At 41.4% G+C, this 9,944-nt stretch overlaps 1 long non-coding RNA gene across 1 annotated transcript; it reads left to right on the plus strand.

The window, feature by feature from the left end:
- The first annotated feature begins 200 nt into the window (after window positions 1–200).
- LOC127907296 (uncharacterized) lies at window positions 201–9,690 on the plus strand. Its single transcript, XR_008064090.1, has 2 exons — window positions 201–8,524; window positions 8,652–9,690. It is a non-coding gene; the product is annotated as an uncharacterized LOC127907296 (long non-coding RNA).
- The last annotated feature ends 254 nt before the right edge of the window (window positions 9,691–9,944 follow it).

Consider the following 9,944-nt stretch of genomic DNA (forward strand, 5'->3'; position numbering starts at 1 on the left):
CTTTGAATATTCGATGAGGGTTGTCGTCAACCGACAGTAATCTCCCCGGATATAGATGGTATGCTGCCAGCCTCATGCCATGAATATCTATATCTATCTGCGCTTCCTCTCTGGTTGTATTCATGAAAGCATTATGGGATGAAAGCCATTGAAATTTTAAGGAAGTATTTTTAATGTAAAGTAAATTTAAATTCATAGAAAATTGCCAAGAAATACAAAAGTATTTGGAGGGATGGGGTCCCTGAACCATTTACAGTGGGTTGTATTCATGAAAGTCTTATTGATAGAAAATAGCCAAAGCCCAAAAATACAAAAGCAGGGTGAATTCAGAAAAAGGGAGAGACATTTTGCTTTTCCATTATATATTATATTAGCGCAACACCTAATACATTTCTAAAATGATATTTCCTAATCACACAAAAAAATAACATGTTGATATGATATTCGCAGGAGGCATGACACACACATTTGTGTACACAACCAAAACCATATTTTCGGTTCACATTGGGTAAACTGGGACGCAATTATCATAGTCCTAATAGTTTTTTTATTTTAATTTTAATTTATTTCACCTTTATTTAACCAGGTAGGCTAGTTGAGAACAAGTTCTCATTTACAACTGCGACCTGGCCAAGATAAAGCAAAGCAGTGTGACACAAACAACAACACCGAGTTACACATGGAATAAACAAACATACAGTCAATAATACAATAGAGAAAGTCTATATACAGTGTGTACAAATGAGGTAGGATAAGGGGGGTGAGGCAATAAATAGGCCATAGTGGCGAAATTATTACAGTATGGCAAATTAAACACTGGAGTGATAGATGTGCAGAAGATGAGTGTGCAAGTAGAGATACTGGGGTGCAAAGGAGAAAAATAAACAAAATAAATAATAATATGGTGATGAGGTAGTTGGGTGGGTTATTTACAGATGGGCTATGTACAGGTGCAGTGATCTGTGAGCTGCACTGACAGCTGGTGCTTAAAGCTAGAGAGGGATATATAAGTCTCCAGCTTCAGTGATTGTTGCAGTTCGTTCCAGTCATTGGCAGCAGAGAACTGTAAGGAAAGGCGGCCACAGGAGGAATTGTCTTTGGGGGTGACCAGTGAAATATACCTGCTGGGGCGCGGTTCTGTGGGTGGGTGTTGCTATGGTGACCAGTGAGCTGAGATAACGCCTTGAGCCAGTGGGTTTGGCGACGGATATGAAGCAAGGGCCAGCCAACGAGAGCATACAGGTCGCAGTGGTGGGTAGTGTATGGGGCTTTGGTGACAAAATGGATGGCACTGTGATAGACTGCATCCAATTTTCTGAGTAGAGTGTTGGAGGCTATTTTGTAAATTACATTGCCAAAGTCAAGGATCGGTAGGATAGTCAGTTTTACGAGGGTATGATTAGCAGCATGAGTGAAGGATGCTTTGTTGCAAAATAGGAAGCAGATTCTAGATGTAATTTTGGATTGGAGATTCTTAATGTGAGTCTGGAAGGAGAGTTTACAGTCTAACCAGACACCTAGGTATTTGCAGTCAGAACCTTCCAGAGTAGTGATGCTGGACGGGTGGGTAGGTGTGGGCAGCGATCGGTTGAAGAGCATGCATTAAGTTTTGCTTGCATTTAAGAGCAGTTTGAGGACACGGAAGGAGAGTTGTATGGCATTGAAGCTCATCTGGAGGTTAGTTAACACAGTGTCCAAAGAAGGGCTAGAAGTATACAGAATGGTGTCGTCTGTGTAGAGGTGGATTAGAGAATCACCAGCAGCAAGAGCGACATCATTGATGTATACAGAGAAAAGAGTCAGCCCAAGGATTCAACCCTGTGGCACCCCCACAGAGACTGCCAGAGGTCCGGACAACAGGCCCTCGGATTTGACACACTGAACTCTGTCAGAGAAGTAGTTGGTGAACCAGGCGAGGCAGACATTTGAGAAACCAAGGCTGTTGAGTCTGCAGATAAGAATGTGGTGATTGACAGAGTCGAAAGCCTTGGCCAGGTCGATGAATACAGCTGCACAGTATTGTCTCTTATCGATAGCGGTTATGATGTCATTTAGGACCTTGAGCGTGGCTGAGGTGCACCCATGACCAGCTCGGAAACCAGATTGCATAGCGGAGAAGGTACGGTGGGATTCGAAATGGTCGGTGATCTGTTTGTAAACTTGGCTTTCGAAGACCTTAGAAAGGCAGGGTAGGATAGATATAGGTATGTAGCAGTTTGGGTCTAGAGTGTTCCCCTTTGAAGAAGGGGATGACCGCGGCAGCTTTCCAATCTTTGGGAATCTCAGTCGATACGAAAGAGAGGTTGAACAAGCTAGTAATAGCGTTTGCAACAATTTCGGCTGATCATTTTAGGAAGAGAGGGTCTTCCCTCAGCTCTGCTGATTTGTAGGGGTCCAGATTTTGCAGCTCATTCAGAACGTCAGCAATCTGGATTTGGGTGGAGTAAAGTTGCATATCGCGGGGGCTGTTCGATGCTAATGCAGAACGCCGCAGGATGTTTTTGTGCTGGTCAAGGGCAGTCGGGTCTGGAGTGAACCAAGGGCTATATCTGTTCCTGGTTCTACATTGTTTGAATGGAGCATGCTTATTTAAGATGGTGAGGAAAGCACTTTTAAAGACAGGCATCCTCTACTGACGGAATGAGGTCAATATCATTCCAGGATACCCGGGCCAGGTCGATTTGAAATGCCTGCTCGCTGAAGTGTTTAATGGAGCGTTTGACTGTGATGAGGGGTGGTCGCTTGACTGCAGACCCATTACGGATGCAGGCAATGAGGCAGTGATCGCTGAGATCCTGGTTGAAGACAGCAGAGGTGTATTTGGAGGGCAGGTTTGTTTGGATGATATCTATGAGGGTGCCCGTGTTTACGGATTTGGGGTTGTACCTGGTGGGTTCATTGATCATTTGTGTGAGATTGAGAGCATCAAGCTTAGATTGTAGGATGGCCGGGGTGTTAAGAATGTCCCAGTTTAGGTCACCTAACAGCACGAGCTCGTATGTACCGCACGATTGTACCGCAATAACAATTAAATTCACACTTTTTTGTTATATTATAATCTTGAGAATTTTTGAAATGTACTGTATCATGTGTTGGGCTAATATGTTGGATAGATGTCGAAAGAGGTTAGAGAAGACAGAAATGGAATATATATAAATTAAACAGGATAACGGTACTTCAACAACCGGAGCTCTGCCTAACCTAAGTACAAGGGGTCCCTATAAACGGGATCTGTCCCACTTTAGGTACTCCATGCTATCTTACCTTAGCTAGCAATGGTTGGTAAAGTGGGACAACAACAAAAATGACTGAATTACAAAATTGAAACATATCAGCAACTTGTTTTTATTTATTTTCAAGCACCAGTAGATTGTATGACTATTTACATCACAATTTGGCACAGTGCATTATCTATGACTGGGTTATAACTAACCCAAGATAGTTAATCTGTGTCAGTTTCAATGGGAGCAAATTAAGCATAGTGGGCAGAACAAGCAAGGAGGTGTGTTCTAGCATGTTGTTGCATATTTCTGTTAGGGGACGACTTCTCTGTGAAGTGCACGTGTGCAATAACTCAATTCGCTCTAGAACTTCTTGTAAACAACACTTTTTTTCCCTTTGGCAAAAGGCCATGTCAACAAAACGTGTACTCTGTTCGTAACAGATTTTAGTTTTGGGAACAGAAAACCTTATTGCGATGAGACTTTTCTTCGATCAGAAAATCAACAGAATGTTGGCCCAGTTCCATCTTGTTCCAACCTATTGGAAGCTGGGGTGTCTGATCTGTGTGCTAGTAGTTCAAACAGACAACTCGGTTCATTCAACATTCAATACCTCTCACAAATACAATCAGTGATGAGGTCAATCTCTCCTCCACTTTGATCCAGGAGAGATTGACATGCATATTATTAATGTTAGCTCTATCTTTCCATTGAAAGGCAAGCTGTGCTGCCCTGTTCTGAGCCAATTGCAATTTTTACAAGTCCCTCTTTGTGGCACCTGACCAAACGACTGAACAGTAGTCCAGGTGTGACAAAACTAGGGCCTGTAGGACCTGTCTTGTTGATAGTGTTGTTAAGAATGCAGAACAGTGCTTTATTATAGACAGACTTCTCACCATTCTAGCTACTATTGTATCAATATGTCTTGACCATGACAGTTTACAATTGAGTTTTACTCCATTTACTCAATTTCCCCCATTTAGTCACCTCAACTTGCTCAATTTCCACATAATTCATTACAAGATTTAGTTCAGGTTTAGGGTTTAGTGAATGATTTGTCCCAAATACAATGCTTTTAAAAAAATATTTAAGACTAACTTGTTCCTTGCCACCCATTCTGAAACTAACTGCAGCTCTTTGTTAAGAGTTGCTGTCATTTCAGTCGCTGTGGTAGCTGATGTGTATAGTGTTGAGTCATCCGCATACATAGACACTTTACTCAAAGTTATTAGTAAAGATTGAAAAAAGTAAGGGACAGCTGCCCTGGGGAATTCCTGATTCTACCTGGATTCTGTTGGAGAGCCTCCATTAAAGCACACCCTCTGTATTCTGTTAGACAGGTAACTATTTATCCGCAATATAGCAGGGGGTGTAAAGCCATAACATATATGTTTTTCCAGCAACAGACTGATCAAAAATGTCAAAAGCCACACTGAAGTCTAACGAAACAGCCCCCACAATCTTTTTATCATTAATTTCTTTCAGCCAATCATCAGTTGTTGAATGTCCTTCCCTATTTTTTAACTAGGCAAGTCAGTTGAGGACAAATTCTTATTTACAATGATAGCCTAGGAACAGGGGGTTGACTGCCTTGTTCAGGGGTAGAACAACAGATTTTTACCTTGTCAGCTCGGGATTTCAATCTAGCAACCTTTCGGTTACTGGCCTAACGCTCTAATCACTAGGCTCCCTGCCGCCCCAATAGGTGTGCTGAAAGTCTGCTGTCAATTTGTTTACTGTAAAAGAGCATCGAATCTTGTCAAACACAGTTTTTTCCAAAAGTTTACTGAGGGTTGGTAAAATGGGTCGGGTATTTGAACCAGTAAAGGGGGATTTACTATTCTTAACTAGGGGAATAACTTTCGCTTCCCTCCAGGACAAAGGGCACACACTTTCTAGTAGGCTTAAATTGAAGATATGGCAAATACAGTGCCTTCAGAAAGTACCCCTTGACTTTTTCCACATTTGATTAATTTACAGACTTATTCTAAAATTGATGAAATAAAAAACAATCCTCAGCCATCTACACACCATATCCATAATGACGTTTTTGGAAATGTTTGCAAATGTATAAAAAATAAATAAATAATATATAAATAATATATGCCATTTAGCAGACGCTTTTATCCAAAGCGACTTACAGTCATGTGTGCATACATTCTACGTATGGGTGGTCCCGGGGATCGAACCCACTACCCTGGCGTTACAAGCGCCATGCTCTACCAACTGAGCTACAGGACCAATAAAAGACAGTAATGTCCAAAGTTTGAAGACAACTACTCATTCCAGGTTTTTTATTTTTGTTTTTACTATTTTCAACATTATAGATTAATAGTGAAGACATCAAAACTATGAAATAACACATATGGAATCATGTAGTAACCCAAAGAGTGTTAAACAAATCAAAATATATTTTATGTTTGAGGTTCTTCAAAGTATAGTCGATGACAGCTCTGCAAACTCTTGGCATTCTCTCAACCTGCTTCATGAGGTACTCACCTCGAATGCATTTCAATTAACAGGTTTGCCTTGTTAAAAGTTAACTTGTGGAATTTATTTCCTTCTTAATGCGTTTGAGCCAATTAGTTGTGTTGTGACAAGGTAGGGGTGTTATAAAGAAGATAGCCGTATTTGGTAAAAGATCAAGTCCATATTATGGCAAGAACAGTTCAAATAAGCAAAGAGAAATGACAGTCCATCATTACTTTAAGACATAAAGGTCAGTCAATCCGGAAAATTTCAAGAACTTTTAAAGTTTCTTCAAGTGCAGTCGCAAAATCTATCAAGCGCTATGATGAAACTGGCTTTCATGAAGACCACCACAGGAAAGGAAAACCCAGAGTTACCACTGCTACAGAGTAGAGGTCGACCCATTAATCGGAATGGCCGATTAATTCGGGCCGATTTCAAGTTTTCATAACAATCAGAAATCTGTATTTTTCGGCACCGATTTGACGTTTTTATACCATTATTTAACTAGGCAAGTCAGTTAGAACACATTCTTATTTTCAATGACGGCCTAGGAACAGTGAACCGTAATCAAAAACCAAGACTATCAAAGGCCTTTGTGTCCAAACATCAACAGATATTTGTACTAGCTCCAATGTATCAAGGAGGGGGACTTTGGCCTATCTAATGAAGCTAGAGGAAATATGTAGGCTACAGTAAGTAAAGTGTGATATCGTCTCTAGACAAGCTGTGCCATTGAATTGTTCAAGCATCATCATTATAAAATGTATTGGAGGATTTTTACTCCACTGGCTGGCTACAAATAAAGGTCCTTTTCAAAACACTGAAACTGTAGACCGTCAATCAGACTCAGGAATTACCATTGGTTGAAATTGGAATCCTCGGATGTTGTGACAGGCCAAATCAAGGAGTTGGGAAAAAAGTTCAGTGAACGCAGCATGTCTCCCCGGAGGCGGTGAGAAGAGTGGAAGAAAGGAGTGAAGTTGAAGAAATATTGGTAGTAGGAGTAGAGACACCAGATAATATTCCTTGTCAACCGAGGGATATGTTGTATGTTAGGAAGGTGGATTTTTTTGGCGTGTATTGCATTGGGTAGCACCTGCACAGCTCAAACAAAGAGGAAATCTGAGAAAATTGGAGGGTTTGCAGAAATAAAGCGTTTTTTGGGACTGATATATTTTACAGCATTACAAGGAATCCTGTCGATGAATGCTCCGTTCTTCCAGGTACCTGAGCCTGTTTATGGATGTGATTAGAACTGGGACTGAAGTGGTGCGATATATTTATTTTTATTTTCTATTTTTATGACGTCCGATCGTCGTCCCCTCCCTCAATGGAATATTTGTTTGTTTCAATACCCGGAAGTGATGGTTCGTCGGCGAACTAGTCGGCTGTAAGAGCCGGCTCTTGTAAATGAATGTTGGGAGCCAACTCGTATATCAGAAGAGCTGAATCTATTTATAAAAATATACAAAAATTAAGGTATGAATAATCAAACATTTTAAATTAATAGAATGAACTAATTCAAAGAACGAAAAAATAAATAAAATAATATAGGCCTATATGCTCACACACATTCAATCTGACTGTCTGCTGAGACTAACAGCCTCACCTGTTCTTCCTGTCAATCAGACATGCAGTGTCAACCAATGAACCAAAGAAGCGTGAGGGATGGCCGAGCCAACTCACTCACAGTCACACACTTAGCAGCTGAGGAGAGAGAGGAAGGACAGCTGTGAAAACAACAGCTGGAAAATGAGTCGGAAACACAGTAGCTTTTGGATGCATTTGAATAATGTAGACAATGTTAGAGCACAATGTATTTGCCCAAACAAAATCTCATATAAAGCTGGTTCTACACACAACCTACACCGGCATATGCGAACTGTGCACCCAACTGTGAAGCTAGCTGGAGCGGAGCTTTGAGAATCTAGCGGGCCTGCTAGTGATACTGGTGGAGCCAGCACCTCCACACGTGGAGATGTATCCACTCAGTCAAGTAGGCCTACTCTTACTCTGTATCCACAGCAATGCAGTATTTTATGGACCAGTTTATACCAAAGTCTATGTCTGTAGCAAAACAAGGCCAAATTGATACTGCATTGGCTAAAATGATTGTCACCGATTTCCAGCCATTTTCGATTGTGGAGGTTTTATAAATTATAGCAATAGTCTAAATCCAATGTACACAATTCCAAGCAGGAAAACCCACTGCTGGACATCAAGGGTAACCACTTCTTACATTTCTGTTACATGTCACGTCTTCGAAGATTTGTCGATGTCTAGCTGTCTTCTGGGCTGCTTTGAGTTCAGCGACAGACACACCTCAGAGAACTGCGCAGAGGAACTGATGAGAGTGGACAGAGAATGGCAATTAGATGGAAAAGTGGTATGTTGTGTTAGCGACAATGCAGCTAACATAACCAAAGCCATTAACATTTTTAAATGGACCCATCATCCATGTCTTGCCCACACAATCAACCTGATTGTAAGAGATGCTCTGAAGGTGATGAAGCCCACTGTGGACAAAGTGAAAGCAGCTGTGGAATACTTCCACAGGAGCACAGTAGGTGCTGAAAAACTCAAATCTACACAACGCCAGATGGGGATGCCTGAGCTGAGGCCTAAACAAGACTGCACTACAAGGTGGAATTCAACATTTTATATGCTGAAGTGGTTTCTTGAGTCAAAGGGTGCCATCATCTCTACCCTGGCCATTGTTAATGTACCTGTTGATGCTCTGACCCAAGAGGAATGGGAGGTGATGGAGAAGATGTGCAGAGTCCTGGAACCCTTTGAGCAGGTCACTGTGGAGATCAGTGGAGAGAAGTACAGTAAGCAGTTATTACTACATCATGATTTAATCCAGTATTATATATGTATATGAGCAGTAGATGAAAATGTAGTATCAGTAGACAAAACATGAACCTGAACTAATAAGTTACTGTTCTCTCTTTTCAGCTATGTGACAGCCTCAAAAATGGTACTCCTGTGTAAGGGTCTGCAGCGAATCACAGCCAGCCGCCAGAGAGAAGCAAATGTAACCACAGGACATGTGACAGAGTTGATGGACACCCTATGTTCATAAATGGACAGAAAGTTCCACAGAAGGGAATATAATCACGTGCTATAAGAAACTGCTGCACTTGACCTCATGTTTAAGAAGTTAGCCTTCAGTGATGCCAGAGGGATTGATGAGGCTCTTCAAAGAATAACCTCAGCTGCAGGGAGGAACAGCCCAAGCAGTCAACTGGCTCAGGCACCAGGGCAACAGGAAGAAGAGGGAGGGACAGCCCCAGCAGTCAGCTGGCACAGGCACCAGGGCAACAGGAAGAAGAGGGAGGGACAGCCCCAGCAGTCAGCTGGCTCAGGCACCAGGGCAACAGGAAGAAGAGGGATCAGATGGAGCAGAAGCACCAGCAGTTGTGCCGCAAACAACTGTTGTTTGAATGCTGTTTGACGAGAAAGCAACTGGGGATGCAGCACGAAGGAATCCCTCAGCAGATGCCATAATGGAGGTCTGATCCTATTTGGAGGAGCAACTCCATGATCTGCAGATCATCTGAGCTGGTGGAAGAACAAGGCCTCTGTCTACCCACGGCTTACTAAAGTCATGACAGGGAGACTCTGCATAGTGGCCACATCCGTTCTCTGTGAGAGGGTCTTCTTGAAAATGGGACAAATAATTACTGAGAGATGAAACCGCATCAGCCCCTCGAAAGTGAGGCAGCTTGCATTTCTGAATGCAAATCTCTAATAAAAGCAGCATTGGTCAGCATTGTTGTGTGCTGCTGGTTACAACATGGCAAGAAAGAAGAGAGAGAAAAGAGAGACCAGTTAAATGTTTTAAGTGGGATGCTGCAGTTTTGCAAATTGTTATTTATTTTTCTTTGATATAGTGCAGTATTCTATTATGCTGTTCAGATTGTATTCGTTTTGAATGGTTAGATTTATATGCACTTTGTTTATATACATTAAAAAGTTATACTTTAAATGCAAATGTTTAATAGCATTATTTTTCATAACAAACTAATGCATTTTTAAATACATTGTGGTTAATGTAGAGTATGATTTCATTTAATAATTTAATTAGAATCGTTTTAACACCAATCATAATCAAACTATCGCAACAGTTTGACTTGAAAAAATACAAAACATGTATTTTTTTAAAGAGCCGTTTTGGAGCGAAAAGAGCTTACTGAAAAGAACCGGAATGTCCATCACTAAACCCGGTACATTAGGTGGCGGCAATTC

The sequence above is a fragment of the Oncorhynchus keta genome, chromosome 1 (assembly GCF_023373465.1).
Source record: "Oncorhynchus keta strain PuntledgeMale-10-30-2019 chromosome 1, Oket_V2, whole genome shotgun sequence".
NCBI classification, from domain to species: Eukaryota; Metazoa; Chordata; class Actinopteri; order Salmoniformes; family Salmonidae; genus Oncorhynchus; species Oncorhynchus keta.